General features: G+C 44.8%; 1 protein-coding gene across 2 annotated transcripts in view; it reads right to left on the minus strand.

Annotated features, from left to right (window-relative positions):
* APC (APC regulator of Wnt signaling pathway) overlaps positions 1 to 16,734 on the minus strand; it is a 151,072-nt gene that overhangs the window by 112,270 nt on the left and 22,068 nt on the right. For both annotated transcript variants that reach the window (XM_075601654.1, XM_075601634.1), the window contains exon 2: positions 2,115 to 2,266. The gene's annotated coding sequence lies outside the window, so the exon portion shown is untranslated. The remainder of the gene's footprint in view (positions 1 to 2,114; positions 2,267 to 16,734) is intronic.

Raw genomic sequence — 16,734 nt, forward strand, 5'->3', positions numbered from 1 at the left:
CTACTAGAACTTTAAAGTGCAACAAAACAAACAAAACCCACAAATGTTTCAAGACTGTAAATTTGAATATGCGCTTACGCTGTTGACAAGGAAAAGCAAACACCTGAAATTCTATTTGAGTATGGAAGAGCACAGTCACACAATAAAGCCGTGCAGAAAACTGTTACCCATGGCTTAGGCTTGTTATATAGTGTGCGCTGGTGCACATGTGGGCGTTGCGTTTGTATAGGGCAAGCTGTGACGTGCACGGGTAGGGGCCGTGGCTCCGATGTCAAAGCGTTAGGCCGTGCTGTGATTGGTTCATAGCATCATGTGCAGCGGCAACAGCGCGAAAGTACAATTTTCTTGTATTTTCTCTGGTCTGCCGCTCTACCGCTCATGGCCGTGCGCGCAAGTGTCTCAAGTATACAAACTTCTGGCTTATACAGCCGATAATCATTGACGCGCGAGCGACGCACGATATTACAGCCCTTATTGTTCATTAAAGGAGCAATCCAAGCAGTCTTCCCCCCTCCGCCCCTTTTGTATTTGACATGGGATTGAAGCTCAACCCCATCCAGTCCAGCTCCAGGGACCCCTGCTTCCCGAGACGTAGACCTCTCCCGTAGGGGGTGTCGATATCTTGGTGGAGTTTAAAACCCCAGTCACGTGCGGCAATAGGAAGCTGCACTGAACGACATCACGGCTTCCTATTACATGAACCACGTGGCGGAGCAGCTACCGGCACCCCCTCTGGAGGTACATCTCTGGAAGCAGGGGGTATCCAAACCTGTAGTTAATGGGGTTCAGCTCCAGATACCCCCTGCCTCCATCCTAGGTAGAAAAGAAAGGTTGCTTGACGTGCCGCTTTAAATATCTTCAATATGTTTACTAGCTCTTGCTAAATATAGGCAACTTCAAAATCAGCTTAATTTTGCTACAGTAGCTGCAAATAGATGCATGCATAAACATATTGATAAATTGTAGCAATCATTTAACTTGGTTGTAGAATCACTGTTGCAAATGTGCACTTAAAGCAGCCTCTTTACAGAAGCCTAAGTATAGGAGTTTAAGTCCTATAATGTTAGAACTTTGTACCCTGGTCATGTCCTATTAAAAAAAGTACTTTTTTAGTGTTAAATATAATGATTTTCTCAGGCGTATGTTCAAGATGCATAACATGAATTGAGTTCACACACATCTTGTTCATCTCAAACACACTTTAATGATTATATATCTGGTACAGTATGTTGACTGGTCATGCACCTTTTCCCCTTCACAGACACACACACACACACACACAGACACACACACACACACAGACACACACACACAGACACACACACAGACACACACACAGACACACACACACAGACACACACACACAGACACACACACACAGACACACACACAGACAGACTCTCCCATCCATTACTTTAACTAGTATACTGTAATGCAAAATATATTAACATGCACGCACACACGGGCACACTGAAAGAATAATGATTTTTATTCTAGATTCTGAGATTACCATGGTAACCTTTAGGCTGCACTGGGGAGAGCTCCATTTTAACTTCCCGGACACTTAATTTTGCAAATGCTTACATCTCCTGAACAGAGAATCGGATTTTCAAAATAGAAATTATGTTGGATAGAGTATGAAGAGTTCTCTCAAATAAAATTAAAAAAAAAAAAAAAAATACTTTAACTCCAAGTGCTTGTAGACCAGATCTCAAGCATGTGAACACTTGGTGCAGAGATCTCCTTATCGTGGGATGGCCCCCTAGAACTTGAACAGAAGTGGAGAATACGTCAATGGTACTTGGACTGTAAGCTCTTCAGGGAAGGGACTGCTTTTCCTATTGTTTTATGTCTTAAGCGCTCATTTCCATCATGTGTTATAATAGGTCACATGTATTACTGCTGTGAAGCGCTATGTGCCTGAGTAGCACTATATAAATAAAAGATACATACAATGGACCAGAGGACGTGATCTCCCCATAGAAAGCAAACTTATTTTTAGGATGATGTACCCTGTATGTCATAGCACCCCTGGAGAACTGAACATCACAGTTCAGGGAACATCTTGGGGCTCTCAAAGAGGTTTCATGACAGCACAACAACCAGTTACTAACCAGCACAGTCTCTCTCTCTGCCTCTCCCCACAAATCCTGGACGAGGTGTTCATCCCACCGCGAGATCTCTGTTCCACCCACAGCAGAGGGTACAGGCAAGCAGCTATGGGGTTTTAGGACTGGTTCACGGTCCTACAAACTGGAGTATGGTCCTGAGAAGAAAAAAATCCAAGTGAAATATTTAGCAATGTGTGAGAGGCATTTGCCAAATTTCCCTTTTATAATCAATCTTTATATTAAAATAGAAATAAACTGATTTGGAAAAAATGATTCACTAATACAAAGAGCTACCTTGATCTATTACCATTATAGTTGAGTAATACCATTCAATGTGAACACTAGCACAACCCAAGATGCTGCAACATCAGGTCCTCCGACCCAGAGGCTCCCATGCAGCCAGATTAGTAAACATACCATCAAGCAACTAGTTTCAGACACACAGCTTCAGAGATACATCCGAAGCAACAGCATTTGACCCTAAAATGTGCATTACACAACCGTGAAAAGTTGTCGTCTAGTGATAATCCAACTCTTTCTATACACATCCAAAGACATGAAAGTAACTTCAATCAGCACACAGTGATTTCTGAAATCTTGTTTCCAGGTGGTTCCCATCACTCTGCTAACCTCATACCCCACAGTAATTACCCCGGAGCAAAGCGCTTCACCAAAGCAGGGACTGTAGGATTTGGGCTGGCAGCAGTCTTAACAATATCAGGCAGTGACACAAAAGCTTGACAGGTTTTGGGTGTAATGAATATTTGTTGGGTCTCCTTTGACTTGGTACAAGAAATGGTAGCCAGTTCAATCTATAGCCACTATTACTTTATACTGCAGTATTTTCATATTTACTCAGGTGGTATAAATCAGTAAATATACATGTTTGGGGGTGGGGTATCCAACGCAGGTGATTTATATCCTCAATTCTAAAAAGCCAAAATCAACAGCAATTTTCATGTAGATGCAGATATTCATCACTATCACTTGGGACTTTAATCATGCCACAGGCAAGGTTTGGAAGATTCTTATTTTTTAAACACCCAGTTTGTAAATCCCAACCAAATAGTTGAAACGGTGCATTTGCTGCCGCATCTGAAATGATAACTGCTGTGGCAACTGTCACAAGGCTCTGCCTGAACTTACAATAACGTCTATAAATAGCATAACCAAGCCATTTTACACAATCACCTCCTTAGTCACAGCTCTAAATTGCTTTGTATACATCAATCCCCAGCACAAAAAGTTATTCTTGTACGTAATTATTTTCAGTGCTGGTGGCAGGAAATACACATCCTACAAGAAAGGGAGGGGGGGGGGGGTTTACTTAAAGCAGCAATTCCCCAGAAGCCTGTGTAAGAATTGAGCTAATATGTTCATATCTTGCACCCTGAGCAGGTCCTGCACTGGGCTCTGAGCAGCAGCTCCATTTGAATCTCCTGGACACAAAGCAGCAATACTACTTTCCAACTTTTTGAAGTGAAACTTCTTTAGCAGCGTTAGTGTATTGATAGGAGACGGACGTCGGTGGTGACGGAAGTGACATCACTCCTGGCAGAAGAGGCCGTGAGTTTTGCCAGCTTCCACCAGGAGGAGTCAGCGCTGGACAGACAGGGAAACAAACACAAACAAGGAGGAATTTGCGAAGTGGTATTGCAATAGTTAACTAGAAGTACAGGGGGAAAAAAATATATGTATAGATCAGTGGTAGGCAACATGATATACTTCAAGGGCGGCACATTACATATGCATGCAGTACACAGTGAACACTATACCACGCCTCTTCTTACACAGTACTAGGGATTCGTACAGGAGAGCAGAGAGGTAGTACAGTATTTATCAGCGTCTTTAAGGAGCTGAGGAATTGGTGAGAATCTATGATCCAGGCCAGCAATCTCACTGCTTCTTCTGTACGGAGAAATGGAGAGTGGGTCGGCTAGAAGACGAGGGCTGCAGGTGAGCCCTGAGACCCCATCTGTTGCCCGTCAAAGATATCAATCATTTGAAACGCATGTAAAGAGTTGGTTGTCCATGAACTTCTGTTATTTTATGTTAGTACAAAAGGAATAGGATTAAAAACAAGATGTCACCTTACTTCACCTGAAAACGGTGAACTATGAAAATTGGGGGGCTATTCTCTATAGTGTGATGTGTTCCAAGGTGGCAAAAGAATTTAAAAAATATATCAAAGTATAATATATTTAAAACGTAATCCTGATACAGACCTCTTTGCTTTATTAAAAGAAGTCATAAAAAATATTCTATAAAACAGTCTTGGTAGGGCTTTTGCTTTGACCTATAACAGGACAATATATACAGCTCAACCCCATTATAGCGCGATCCGCTACAACGCGGATTCGCATATAACACGGTTTGAGCGTGGCTCCCGATTTAAGTGTAAGATCTCTTACTTATCTGATTCTGTGCTCTTACTGCCAGCCCCCTCCTCCCCCTCGGCGTCAAATGACCCCGCGTCGCCATGGCAACGCGACGTCACGACCCCGCGTGGTCATTTGACGCAGAAGAGTCGGCGCCGGCATCAAGAGCACACAATCAAGAAAAGCAGGCAAAAGGGAAATAAGCGCTTTGTGGTGGGGCTTTGTTCTAGACTAAACAAAACATTGCAGACACAAATTAAACCTAAGTGAGTGCCACGGATAAAGCCAATGCTGCTGCTCACCACTATATACACTGTTTACTCTATGGTTAGAGGCATTGGCAGAATGGAAAAAAACATATTTCCTTTTACCTCTATTCCAGTGAGAGAGAAATCAGGTTACAGTGTTATTTAAGAGTACACACACACACACACACACACCTCTGATGTCGGGTAAGACCTGCGTGGGGGTGCAGCTGCGCCGCCAGGTCTGTGAGAGCTAGGAGAGTTATCCCAGCTCTCCCCTCCGACGGAGGCAGAACCCCTGATCGCGGCCATTTTTTTCCCGCGATCCGGTTATAACGCGATCGCATTGGGTGAACACCGAGCATCGCGTTAAAATGGGGTTCAGCTGTAATATATAAGTTGGCTTGGTGTTTGCAGCAGTATTTTTTCGTAACAATGACATAGGGCGACAATGTGACTTGCCCGGGTCATTCAAAGCAAGAGCACTGATCCATATTTACTAAGCAGTCTTCTGCTAGAAGACACCAGACAACACATTGGGAGTTATGCATTAAACAGTGATGGTGCCTGTAACAGGGACTTATCCCTGGTTAAATAAAGCAGCCTCAGATCTCTGAGAATCCAACAGAGAGATAGTTAATTGAAGCCTCAATTAACTAGTCTCCACCTGGACTAATGAGAGCTCTGTAAAAAGCCTCATGTGACACACAGGGGAAAGATTCCTTGTCTCACATTTGGGCTGACATAAGGAGAACTGCAGAGATTTTCTTAGCCCACAACTGGGCTGACCTAAGGAAAAGATGATGTCTTGATGCACACAGAAGGACTGTATGCTGATAGCAAGACAAGGGGACAAGACCTCTATACCTGGACACAGAGTGCCATAGCACACAAGGATGCTGACCCAGGAGAACAGAGCGGCCTTCCCCTACAGCTACAACAGATAAAGTGACTTTCTTGTTGGTAATGTGGCCACCAGGCAACTCCTTAATGGTAGGTGTTTCCCTTTGCAAAGCATACTTAAGTACAACTAAATTAAACAAATGTTGTTGCACTGACATTAAGATAGGTGTTTCCTCTATGAACCCAAATGTCTATTACTTTTGACCTTACAGCATCCAGTTTTGGCTGCAGGCATCTTTTTTTTGCATCTGTATATATCCTCAGAGGCACGATGTAACATGTTTCTAGATTATTCTTCCATAAACAAGCCATAGAGAAACACAGGGCAATTTAGATCTATGTATTACTACTGTGAAGCGCTATGTACATTAATGGCGCTATATAAATAAAGACATACAATACAACCTAACAGAACAAAAAAAACGTATAGTAAAGTTTATCATCTTCTCTGACAAAACACAGCCATGCAGCACTTCTGTTTATTCATCTCTTAAAATGTGTGTGTGTGGGTGACGTGTGATGGTATAGAGCTGTAGTAGCTAAATGCAAATCACTAAATACTACTTCTGAAGACATCTGCCACTCCTACTCATATAAAACACAGCATACTGATAGTAACGTTCTTATGCAGGAAATGCATGCTGGCCACAACATCCCTTTGATGTCTTTCATGCATCAACACATTTCTCCTCTTGCTATGTAAATACATCTAAAGTGAGCACACTCACTAGCATCAATCTTCTATGGCAGGGGTGCGCGCCCCCCAGGGGGAGCGGGAGATTTTTCTGTGGGGGTCGGGAGATTCTTCTGGGGGGGCGCGTGCGGTTGCAGAGGTCCCACCCTCTTCCCACCGGACATTTAATGCCGGGGGATCGCGTGAGGCCCTTGCAACACTCCACTTACCGGGATTCAGCCGGCTGTGTGACGCATCGCCATGGCAATTGGCCATGTGACATCACACGCGTCAAATGACGCCGCGGGTCACATGACGTCACATGACCCCGCAGTATCATTTGACGCGGATACAAGGTGTGTGTGTGTAGGGGGGGCGCGAGAGACAGGGAAGGGAAGTAAGGGGGGCGCAGCTTCAAAAGTTTGCACTCCCCTACTCTATGGCTTGCATGTCAAAAACATCACTAATGTAGCCTCCACCTGATGAAAGGTCCATATGGGACCTGAAACGTTGTTTCTCCTCTGTTCTTGGCTGTTACAATAAATGACGAATTGCATTGTGAACTTGTGAGTAGAGCTCTACTTTGTACCTCTGTCCAGAGGAGGCCTGCTTTCTGAGGACATTTTGCCTCCACCTCTTGCACATATTCATTTTTACAAGTTCTAACTAGTAAGCAGTTTCTCTAAAACGTATTGATGTGCACACCTTTACCCTCCGTAGCAATAACCACTGGACAGTTACCCCGCTTGTAAGTGTTGGTTGCACTACAGTAGCTGCCCTATTGAAGGGACATGCTAGGGACAGTCACAGTTTGTACACACATAATAAATCACTTGCTTTCTGCCATGAGAGAAATTAATGATTTTCTTTCAACTGGAACACTTCTATTCTCTCCCATCACTTACCCTCCTCCATTTATTTGCTCTTTGCTCAATAACACACATTGCAATTACATCCCAAGGTGAAGAAAGGGAAATAATTATGAGCAGTAACCCTGTAAGTGGAGAAGGGCACAAACGATTAAAATACAAAAAGGGGTCAAAGAACAGCAGCAGACACTCCAAACCACCATGGTTATCAGTGAAATAATGAAATACATAAAATACAGTGGTGTGAAAAAGAAAGTACATCCTCTTTGAATTCTATGGTTTTACATATCAGGACATAATAATCATCTGTTCCTTAGGTCTTAAAATTAGGTAAATACAACCTCAGATGAACAACAACACATGACATATTACACCGTGTTATGATTTAACAAAAATAAAGCCAAAATGGAGAAGCTATACATACCCTATAGCATTTTATTCGTCCTTTATTAGCAAAACAAGGGGGGTGGCGATGCTGATAAAACAGGGTATTCCGTTCCAGCCACTGGAAATCAAGAGAGAGATAAGCAGGGAGGTCCCTTGTGGTTCACGGGCTCCTCTCAGGCCAACAGATTATGTTAGTAAATATCAACGCACCAAACGAGGGACAAATTGATTTAAGGGAAACATTTGCATCCATGGGGGATAGTAGAGACCAGCTACTGATCCTAGATTATTTTAATATGGTACCAGACCCAGATATGGGCAAGTCCACTCACTCAGAACTTCCACACTCTGCAATGATTTACAGTGTAGCAAAGAAATTTAGACGGCTACTTAAAGAATTTGGTCTGTGGGATGGCTGGCGCGGTTCCCCTTAAAAGGACAGAGGGATTACTCTTTTTACTCACCCCCACACGACTTGTACTCTAGAATTGATCATATATGTGTATCCCCAAGTACCTTGGAAGTATTGGTCCATTCAGATACAGGGCCTATTACGTGGTCAGACCACGCTCCCGTGCCAATCTTATTTCAATAGCATCGCATAGAAAGAAAACAAAAATAGAGACAAAAATGAACGGAAAAAACAGTACAGTTAGAATACTCTCACAAAAAAACCCGTTAAGTAACGTTTATAAAATTCTGAGTCAGGCAAGAGGAGAACTCAAGAACTTGCAATGAGAAGATGTAGAGAAGGCCCTGAAGTGGACTAAACAGATGTATTATGATAAGGGAGACAAGGCGAACCTTTTATTGGCAAATAAACTCAGAGGGATTAGGTCGAGAACTTTGGTTCCTGCTATTAGAATGAGAGGAGGAGAAGTGACATACAATCCCTCTAAGATAGCAGAGGAATTTGCTAAATTCTATACGAACCTCTATAATCTAGATTACTCAGCCCCAAGTTCTAAAATCCCGGACCTGTCCCAGATTGAGGATTCATTTAGAGATTGCAACCTTCCAAAACTGACAGAGGAAGATCATAACATTTTAAATGCAAAAATAACTCGGAGCTTCTAAGGGTGGTTAGCTCATTGAAATCGTCAAAGGCACCTGGCCCAGATGTTTTTCAAATTTGTATTATAAAAACTTCATAGGAATCCTGGGACCATGTCAATTATATTTATTTTAGACTTTTAGCGGAAAACAAATCCCCTCATAGATGACGAAAGCCAATATAGTGGTGATCCCTAAAGAGAGCAAGGATCCTCTTTGGTGTGGTAGCTACAGGCCAATGTCACTGCTTCACGCGGATCTGAACATTTATAGTAAAATGCTGGCTAACAGGCTGAACCCAATACTTCCTAGATTAATCCATTATGATCAAGTGGGTTTTGTGATCTAACGACAGGCGTCGGATAACACATGGAAAACTATTAATAAGTTCATAAATCCAAAGTGAAGGCAGTGTTGTTGAGTCTGGATGCGGAGAAGGCGTTTGATAAGATGGGATTTTTCTGGATAAAACGTTAGAGGCATTTGGATTTTCGGGTTACTTATTTATTTTTACAATGGGTCTGTGCCCTTTATCAGACACCGACAGCCACTGAAGATTCCAGGGGGGGGGGAGGGAGAGGAACCTAATAATTAAAAAAGGGACCCGACAGGGGTGCCCCCTTTCTCCTCTTATTTTTGCCCCGACAATCGAGCCTCTTGCGGCTACAATCAGAACTTCCCCAAATATACAAGGGATTAAATTAAAAATATCACTGTTTGCGGATTATATTATCCTTACTATATCTAGCCCTCTGGTGTCCCTCCCAAATTTACAATCCATCTGTAAATTTAACGGAATGTGAGGTTGAGGTTCTAAAAGGCCATTTTGACTACAAGTGGAAAAAGACCACACACACACACACACACACACACACACACACACACACACACACACACACACACACACACACACACACACACACACACACCTTTTCTCTAGGATAAGAAAATATCTACAGACCTGAGATTGCCATTGTATCTCCTGGTTAGGGCGTATATTTGTGATCAAGATAAATATCCTCCCCAGACTTCTGTACTATTTCCAGACATTACCAATACCAGTCCCACAGAAATATAAAAGAAATTCAAAATCGAATTATGCAATTTATTTGGAAACAAACAACCAAGAGTAGTCAGATCAATTATGTTGACGTCTAAGGCAGCGGTCATGGTCAACGCTTAGGCACTGAGCCGCGCTCACGCTCGGCAGTGAGCCTCTGCAGCCGCAATGAGAGCGGCCTTAGCAGGGGCTCACGCACGCTTCCGCAGGCGTGTGGAAGCATAGCCGACAAGAACATTTTAGTTTCAGCGCTGAGGGGAGAGCAGGCCCGGTCACTTGAGCGGTTCGCCCAATGAGGATGAACCAGCTCCATGACGTCACTGGACCGCTCCCCCCGCCCCGACACGCCCCCGGACGGCGCAAACTAAGGCCAGGGAAAGCACCCGCTTTCCCTCAGCATCAGCGCACCTCCGCACGGCTGAAGTCACTATGGACTCAGCCTAAGGAAGGAGGTGGTTTGGCAGTACCAAATATTTAAAAAGATTATATAGCCTCAGATCTGAGACAAATGGTGTACTGGCACTCTCCGGGTGGGTCCTATGCTTGGGTGGATCTGGAGAGCTCGCTAAAAAGCCCAGTCGGTCTGCCTTTCTTGCTATGGTCGAGCCCCGGGGTTGTTACTGGGAGACAGTCTGACCCAATGGTAATTGGATTCAGGATTCACCCTGAAAATCTGGCAGCTGGCAAAAATGAAATATAAAGCTATGTCAACTCCATCCAGACTTACGCCCCGGTTTTGAAAGCTGGAGTCATAGAGGGATTGTAGAAAGAGGAGATCTAATAGAAAAAGACAAGCTGATGTCTTTTGAAGAATTGATGAGAAAATACGGTCTACCTATAACTGAGATGTTCAAATATATACAGGTCCGACATTTTGTCCGGCAGGGTTTCTAGGAGGAGGAATTCCCTGCATACACACGATTCGAAGATCTGTGCAAAACAAAAAAATACCAAAAGGGTCTGATTTCATCTCTCTACCAGGGTTTAATCCCTCAAAAGGATACCCTGACCCATAAATATATGGATCAGTGGGCTCTAGATTTCCAGACTGAAATTACAGGAGAGGACTTGGAAGATGGGATAATGCAGGTAAAACCTCTATAAGTAGCGTAACGAAAGAGAATATTTATAAACTCTTGTTACGCTGGTATTACACCCCCAAAAGGTTAAAGCAAATGTTCCCAGAGTCTACTGATAGATGCTGGAGAGGTTGTGGACAGATGGGTATCTTGCACATATTTGGTGGTTCTGCCCAGAAATGCAGACATATTGGAGGACAGTTTTGAAATTGATAGAAGAGGTGATGGGGATCAAGATGCCGCTAGATCAAGCATTAATCATTCTGGCTAAGCCCATGGAAGATGGGAATTATTATATCGTTAACTTGATTTTGCATATTCTAACGGCGGCTAGATGCGCTGTAGGAGAGGCATGGAAGAAGACACGTCCGCCCTCCAGAAGAGAGGTCATTAGAAGGGTTAATGAGGTTCAACTAATGTAGATGATTTTAATAGAAAAGAGGATTTGGGAGTGAGGAGAGTATGAGATGTCAGCAGTGCGCAAACTGGGGGGCGCGGGTGGTTGCTGAGGTCCCGCGTGAGGCCTCTGCAACAGTAACACTTGCCAGGATTCAGACCCGTTTCCATGGCAACGGGTCATGTGACGTGGCGTCAAATGATGCCGTGGGTGACGTGACGCGACCCCGGAACGTCCTTTGACGCAGCTGGCAGGTAGGAGATGGGGTGCGAGACCAGGGGAGGCAGCTTTAAAACGTTTGCGCTCCCCTGCACTATGTAATTAATGTGACTGTTGTTGACTGTAAGAATTTTGTTAGAAAATGGTTGTTTCCCCCCCCATTTTTTCTTTTCTGTACCCCTCCCCTTCCCCATTGATATTTGAAAAATCCTAATAAAAATATAAGTTTAAAAAAAAAAAAAAAATACATAATACTGTACCTCATATTATTGTGACAGTGGTCAACAAGTGGAGCCCTACAAATAACTGGAGTTCACCTTTTCATGCCAATATATGTTTTAAAGCTGCAGTTCAGGCAATATCCTGCATGTGTGTTTTTTTTTAATAAATCAGTTCTGTAGTAAGATAAAATACTTTTAGCATTTTCTGTTTTAAAAAACAACAACTTTGAAAGACCAATTTTCTTGTATTCTATTTTAACAAGCATGCTTGTTGCTATAGCAACGATTTACATTCCCCATATTTAAAGATGTCGCCAAACTTTGCCGATCAATAGACGGAGAACGAATTGACCGGCAGCTATGCAGTTCTTTAGGTAATTAGAGATTGCCCACATGAAACTAGTGAAGTAAAAAAAAAAAAAAAAAAATAAAAGACTGAACTGCAGCTTTAAGTCAAAAAAATCTTTAAAACCAATAATGTTCATCACCTAAATTACATAGATGTAGAAAAAAAAAGCACACAGTATGTCCATCAAGTTATACCTATGTTAAATTTAGACAACAGATACATATCCTATATTTGCATTTATAGTATTTTGATCCAGAAAAGGGAAACAAACAAAAACAAAAAAAACAAAAACGGTGAAACATTATCCAATGATATCTCATAAGGGGAAAATTAAATTCCTCCCGACTCCAAATAATGGCAATCAGATTTCTCCCTGGATCAACATCCTTCCCATGTTTACTTATTTGGTATATCCTTGTATACCTTTCTAAAAAGATGTCCAACCTTTTTTTTGAACATTTCTATAGTATTTAGTATCAGTGTCTCCATGAGTAATAAATAACACTGCATTTAGTGTAAAGAACCCTTTCCTTTGTTGCTGGTGAAATCTCCTTTCCTCCAACCTTAAGGATGAATAGTTCTTTTGAAAGCTCCTTGTATTGTCCCCGAATATATTTGTATATAGTTATAATCAGTGCTCGACAAACCCGGTCGCCCACTCGCCAGGCGCAAACGGAAATTGGCCGGTGGCCAGCAACTTTTTCCCCCTGCTCTGCGCAAATGTAAAAAAAAAAAAATATCCTCCTGGCTGATTGGCCAATTGGTCGTGACGCGGAATGGAGCCCTTCTCTGCAGGGGTAAGTAATGGCTGCTCCTCGCGCGCGCGGTCCCTGTATCCTGCCCGCGTTCCCCCCTCATCCCCTCCAGTCTCCGCTCCTGTCGGGCAGGAGATGACAGCAGGGGATTTCTCTCCCCAACCCCCCCCCCTGTCCCGCTTGCCCTCCGGTTCCGCTCCTGTCCCTGTGACTGCTCGCGCGGGGCAGGAGATGACAGCGGGCGATGTTCCCCCCTCCCGTCCCGGTTGCCCTACGGTCCCCGGTTTTCCCCAGTGCCCGTGGCTGCTCCCGATGCCAGCAGGGGTGTTCCCCCTCGGTCCCCGTGGCTGTCTCCGCTTCCCCCCCCCCCCACAAATGTAAAAATAAATAAATAACAAAAAAAAAATATCCTCCTGGCTGATTGGCCGTGACGCGGAATGGAGCCCTTCTCTGCAGCGGTTCCGCTCCTGTGGCTGCACGCACGTGCGGGGCAGGGGTGTTCCCCTCGGCTGTCTCCGCTTCCCCCCCACTCCACTCCCCCCTCCCTCCACAGAGAGTGTGTGTATGAGAGAGTGTGTGTGTGTGTGTGTGTGTGTGTGTGTGTGTGTGTGTGTGTATGAGAGAGTGTGTGTGTGTGTGTGTGTGTGTGTGTGTGTATGAGAGAGAGTGGTGTGTGTGTGTGTGTATGAGAGAGAGTGGTGTGTGTGTGTGTGTGTGTGTGTGTGTGTGTGTGTGTGTGTGTGTGTGTGTGTGTGTGTGTGTGTGTGTGTGTGTGTGTGTGTGTGTGTGTGTGTGTGTGTGTGTGTGTGTGTATGAGAGAGAGTGGTGTGTGTGTGTATGTGAGAGAGAGAGAGAGAGAGTGAGAGAGAGTGTGAGAGAGAGAGAGAGAGAAAGAGAGAGAGAGCGAGAACACGTGAAGGACACCACAGGTACCCCCCCACCCCACCCAGTCAGTCGTCCCCCCACCCCACCCAGTCAGTCATCCCCCCACCCCACCCAGTCAGTCAGTCATACCCCCCCACCAGTCAGTCAAGCCCCCCCCACCCAGTCAGTTAGTCATAACCCCCCCACAGTCAGTTAGTCATACCCCCCCACAGTCAGTTAGTCATACCCCCCCCACAGTCAGTCATACCCCCCCCACAGTCAGTTAGTCATACCCCCCCCCCACAGTCAGTTAGTCATACCCCCCCCCCCACAGTCAGTTAGTCATACCCCCCCCCACAGTCAGTTAGTCATACCCCCCCCCCACAGTCAGTTAGTCATACCCCCCCCACAGTCAGTTAGTCATTCCCCCCCCAGTCAGTCAGTCATACACCCCCCACAGTCAGTCATACACCCCCCCACCCAGTCAGTCATCCCACCCCCCTGCCACCTGCCCAGTCGCCCAGTCACCCCACCCAGTCAGACAGTCAGTCACCCCCTCCCTCCGTCACCCCCTCCCTCCGTCACCCCCTCCCTCCGCCTCACCCTCCCTCCGCCTCACCCTCCCTCCGCCTCACCCTCCCTCCGCCTCACCCTCCCTCCGCCTCACCCTCCCTCCGCCTCACCCTCCCTCCGCCTCACCCTCCCTCCGCCTCACCCTCCCTCCGCCTCACCCTCCCTCCGCCTCACCCTCCCTCCGCCTCACCCTCCCTCCGCCTCACCCTCCCTCCGTCTCACCCTCCCTCCGTCTCACCCTCCCTCCGTCTCACCCTCCCTCCGTCTCACCCTCCCTCCGTCTCACCCTCCCTCCGTCTCACAATCTGGATCTGGATATTTTATTAACCCTGTATATCTTAACTGCCCTATACGGCACCGAAATAACCTATACTGCTTTCTTCCAGATCTGACTCAAGCTTCACACAGAAGACATCGGAACCCCCCCTAACCCAGAAGACAGGTAGGGAACACATCCCCTCCAATGTATAACATTGCGGGAATGAGGTACCTGGACATTGAGGGTCTGCGGATCAGGTAAGATCCCAGGCGGGATTGCTGCTTTAAATATTGTGAAGCAGGGGCATCCAGGCACTAGTTAAGGGGTGCAGGAAACTAGACACACACACACACACACACACACACACACACACACACACACACACACACACACACACACACACACGGACTAATTGTAGTATAATGCAATATAATAAATAAACTTATGTCAAAAATGAATGTTCTTACTAAGAATTTATTCAATTTATTTCATTTATGTATTTTTTTAAATGCGGGGCTGGGGGCGGGATTAGAGGCGGGGTTGGGGCGGGACTAGGTGGTGAGTAGATTTTTTTGGTTCGGCGAGTAGATTTTTGGGTGATTTGTGAAGCACTGGTTATAATATCCCCTCTTAGATTTGCTAATGTAAACAAATCTAATTTAACTAGCATCTCCTCATGTCAGATTTTCCGTCCCCTTTATTAATTTGGTATCATTTCTATATACTTTATATAGTTCCTGAATGTCTATTTTTATGGAGTGGTGCCCAAAACTGTACTCCATACTCAAGGTGTGGTCTTACTAATGCTTTATAAAGGGGCATAATTATGTTTACTTCCCTTCCATCCATTCCCCATTTAATGCAAGATCAGATCTTGTTTGCAGCTACTGCATGACTGTTGCCACTATTGCTAAGCCTGCTGTCTACAAACACTCCTAAACCCTTCATCAAGGATTCATCTAATTTTTCCCCATTTAAAATTGTAAGTTAGGGAACACAGAAGAATTCTGCTGCCAGTGCTCAAGGGCCAAAGCGTAGAATGTCTTATTCTTAGAACATAATGGCACACGTCTGCAGCATATAACTATCACTCTAAACAAGCATATTAAGCAGACCCAGTGGAGCAGGGTGGGGAGAGGGGTAAGGTGTGGTGACGCCAAGAGTCGCCGACCATCCAGAGAACAGCCAGGCTGACGCTAAGTCACCCACCGTCCCCTCTGCCAATGAAAATACCTGCTGTCACGCTGCTTGATCCGGTGTAGCCAAAGAGATAAAGGTGAAGCACTGTTGAGTTAATGCCTGCAGTGATTTGTGTCCTGGAATCCACGTGCAACCAGCAAAGGTACCGGAACAGCCAAACGAAGAAGCAGTGCACTGAGGTAAGTAGAGAACCACACGCAGCTCTAACAAAAAACGACTGATTTATTAAAAAAAAGGGAACAAACATCATGAAGCTAGGAACCTCTTACACGTTTCATCCCGCAAGGGACTTTGTCAATGAGTCACTCTTTGACAAAGTCCCTTGCGGGATGAAACGCGTAAGAGGTTCCTAGCTTCATGTTGGTTCCCTTTTTTTCAATAAATTAGTTGTTTTTTGTTAGAGCTGCGTGTGGTTCTCTACTTACCTCAGTGCACCACTTCTTCGTTTGGCTGCTCAAATTGTAAGTTGCCTGTATATTCTTGTTTCCCAAATGCATAAATTACAATTAACTGTATTAAACTTTATCTGCCATTTACCTGCCCAAGTATCCAGTCTATCCAAGTCCTTCTGGAGAGAAATTACACCCTGCGCTGATTTTACTACCTTACACAATTTAGTGTCATCGGCAAAGATGGAGACTTTGCCTTTATATGCCAACCTCAAGGTAAATAACAAACAAGCTAAAAAGCAGGGGCCCCAGTAACATTCCTTGTGGTCCTGTACTCCACTTAAAACTTTGGCCCAACTTGAAAAGGTTCCATTTATGACAACTCTCTGTCCTTCAACCAGTTTTCAATCCAGGTGCAAAAATTACCCAAACCAATTTCCTTTATTTTGTTCACTAACCTCTTTTATATCAAAAGCCCTTGCAAAATCTAAGTAGACCACATCAACTGCATTACACTGATCTCAATTCTAACTTACCTCCTCAAAGAAACTAATCAGGTTCGTTTGGCATAACCCAGGGGTGCGCAAACTTTTCAGTTTGTGCCCCCTTTGCCTGCGCCTACCTCCTTACCTGCTCTCGGGCTCCACGCATCATGTGACGCGTTGCCATTTGACCCATGGCGACGTGTCACCTGTGTCACCGAAGAGCCGGCTGAGAGCAGGTAAGGGAAGTTGCAGAGGCCTCACGCTT

Source organism: Ascaphus truei, chromosome 1 (genome assembly GCF_040206685.1).
Source record: "Ascaphus truei isolate aAscTru1 chromosome 1, aAscTru1.hap1, whole genome shotgun sequence".
Taxonomy (NCBI): domain Eukaryota; kingdom Metazoa; phylum Chordata; class Amphibia; order Anura; family Ascaphidae; genus Ascaphus; species Ascaphus truei.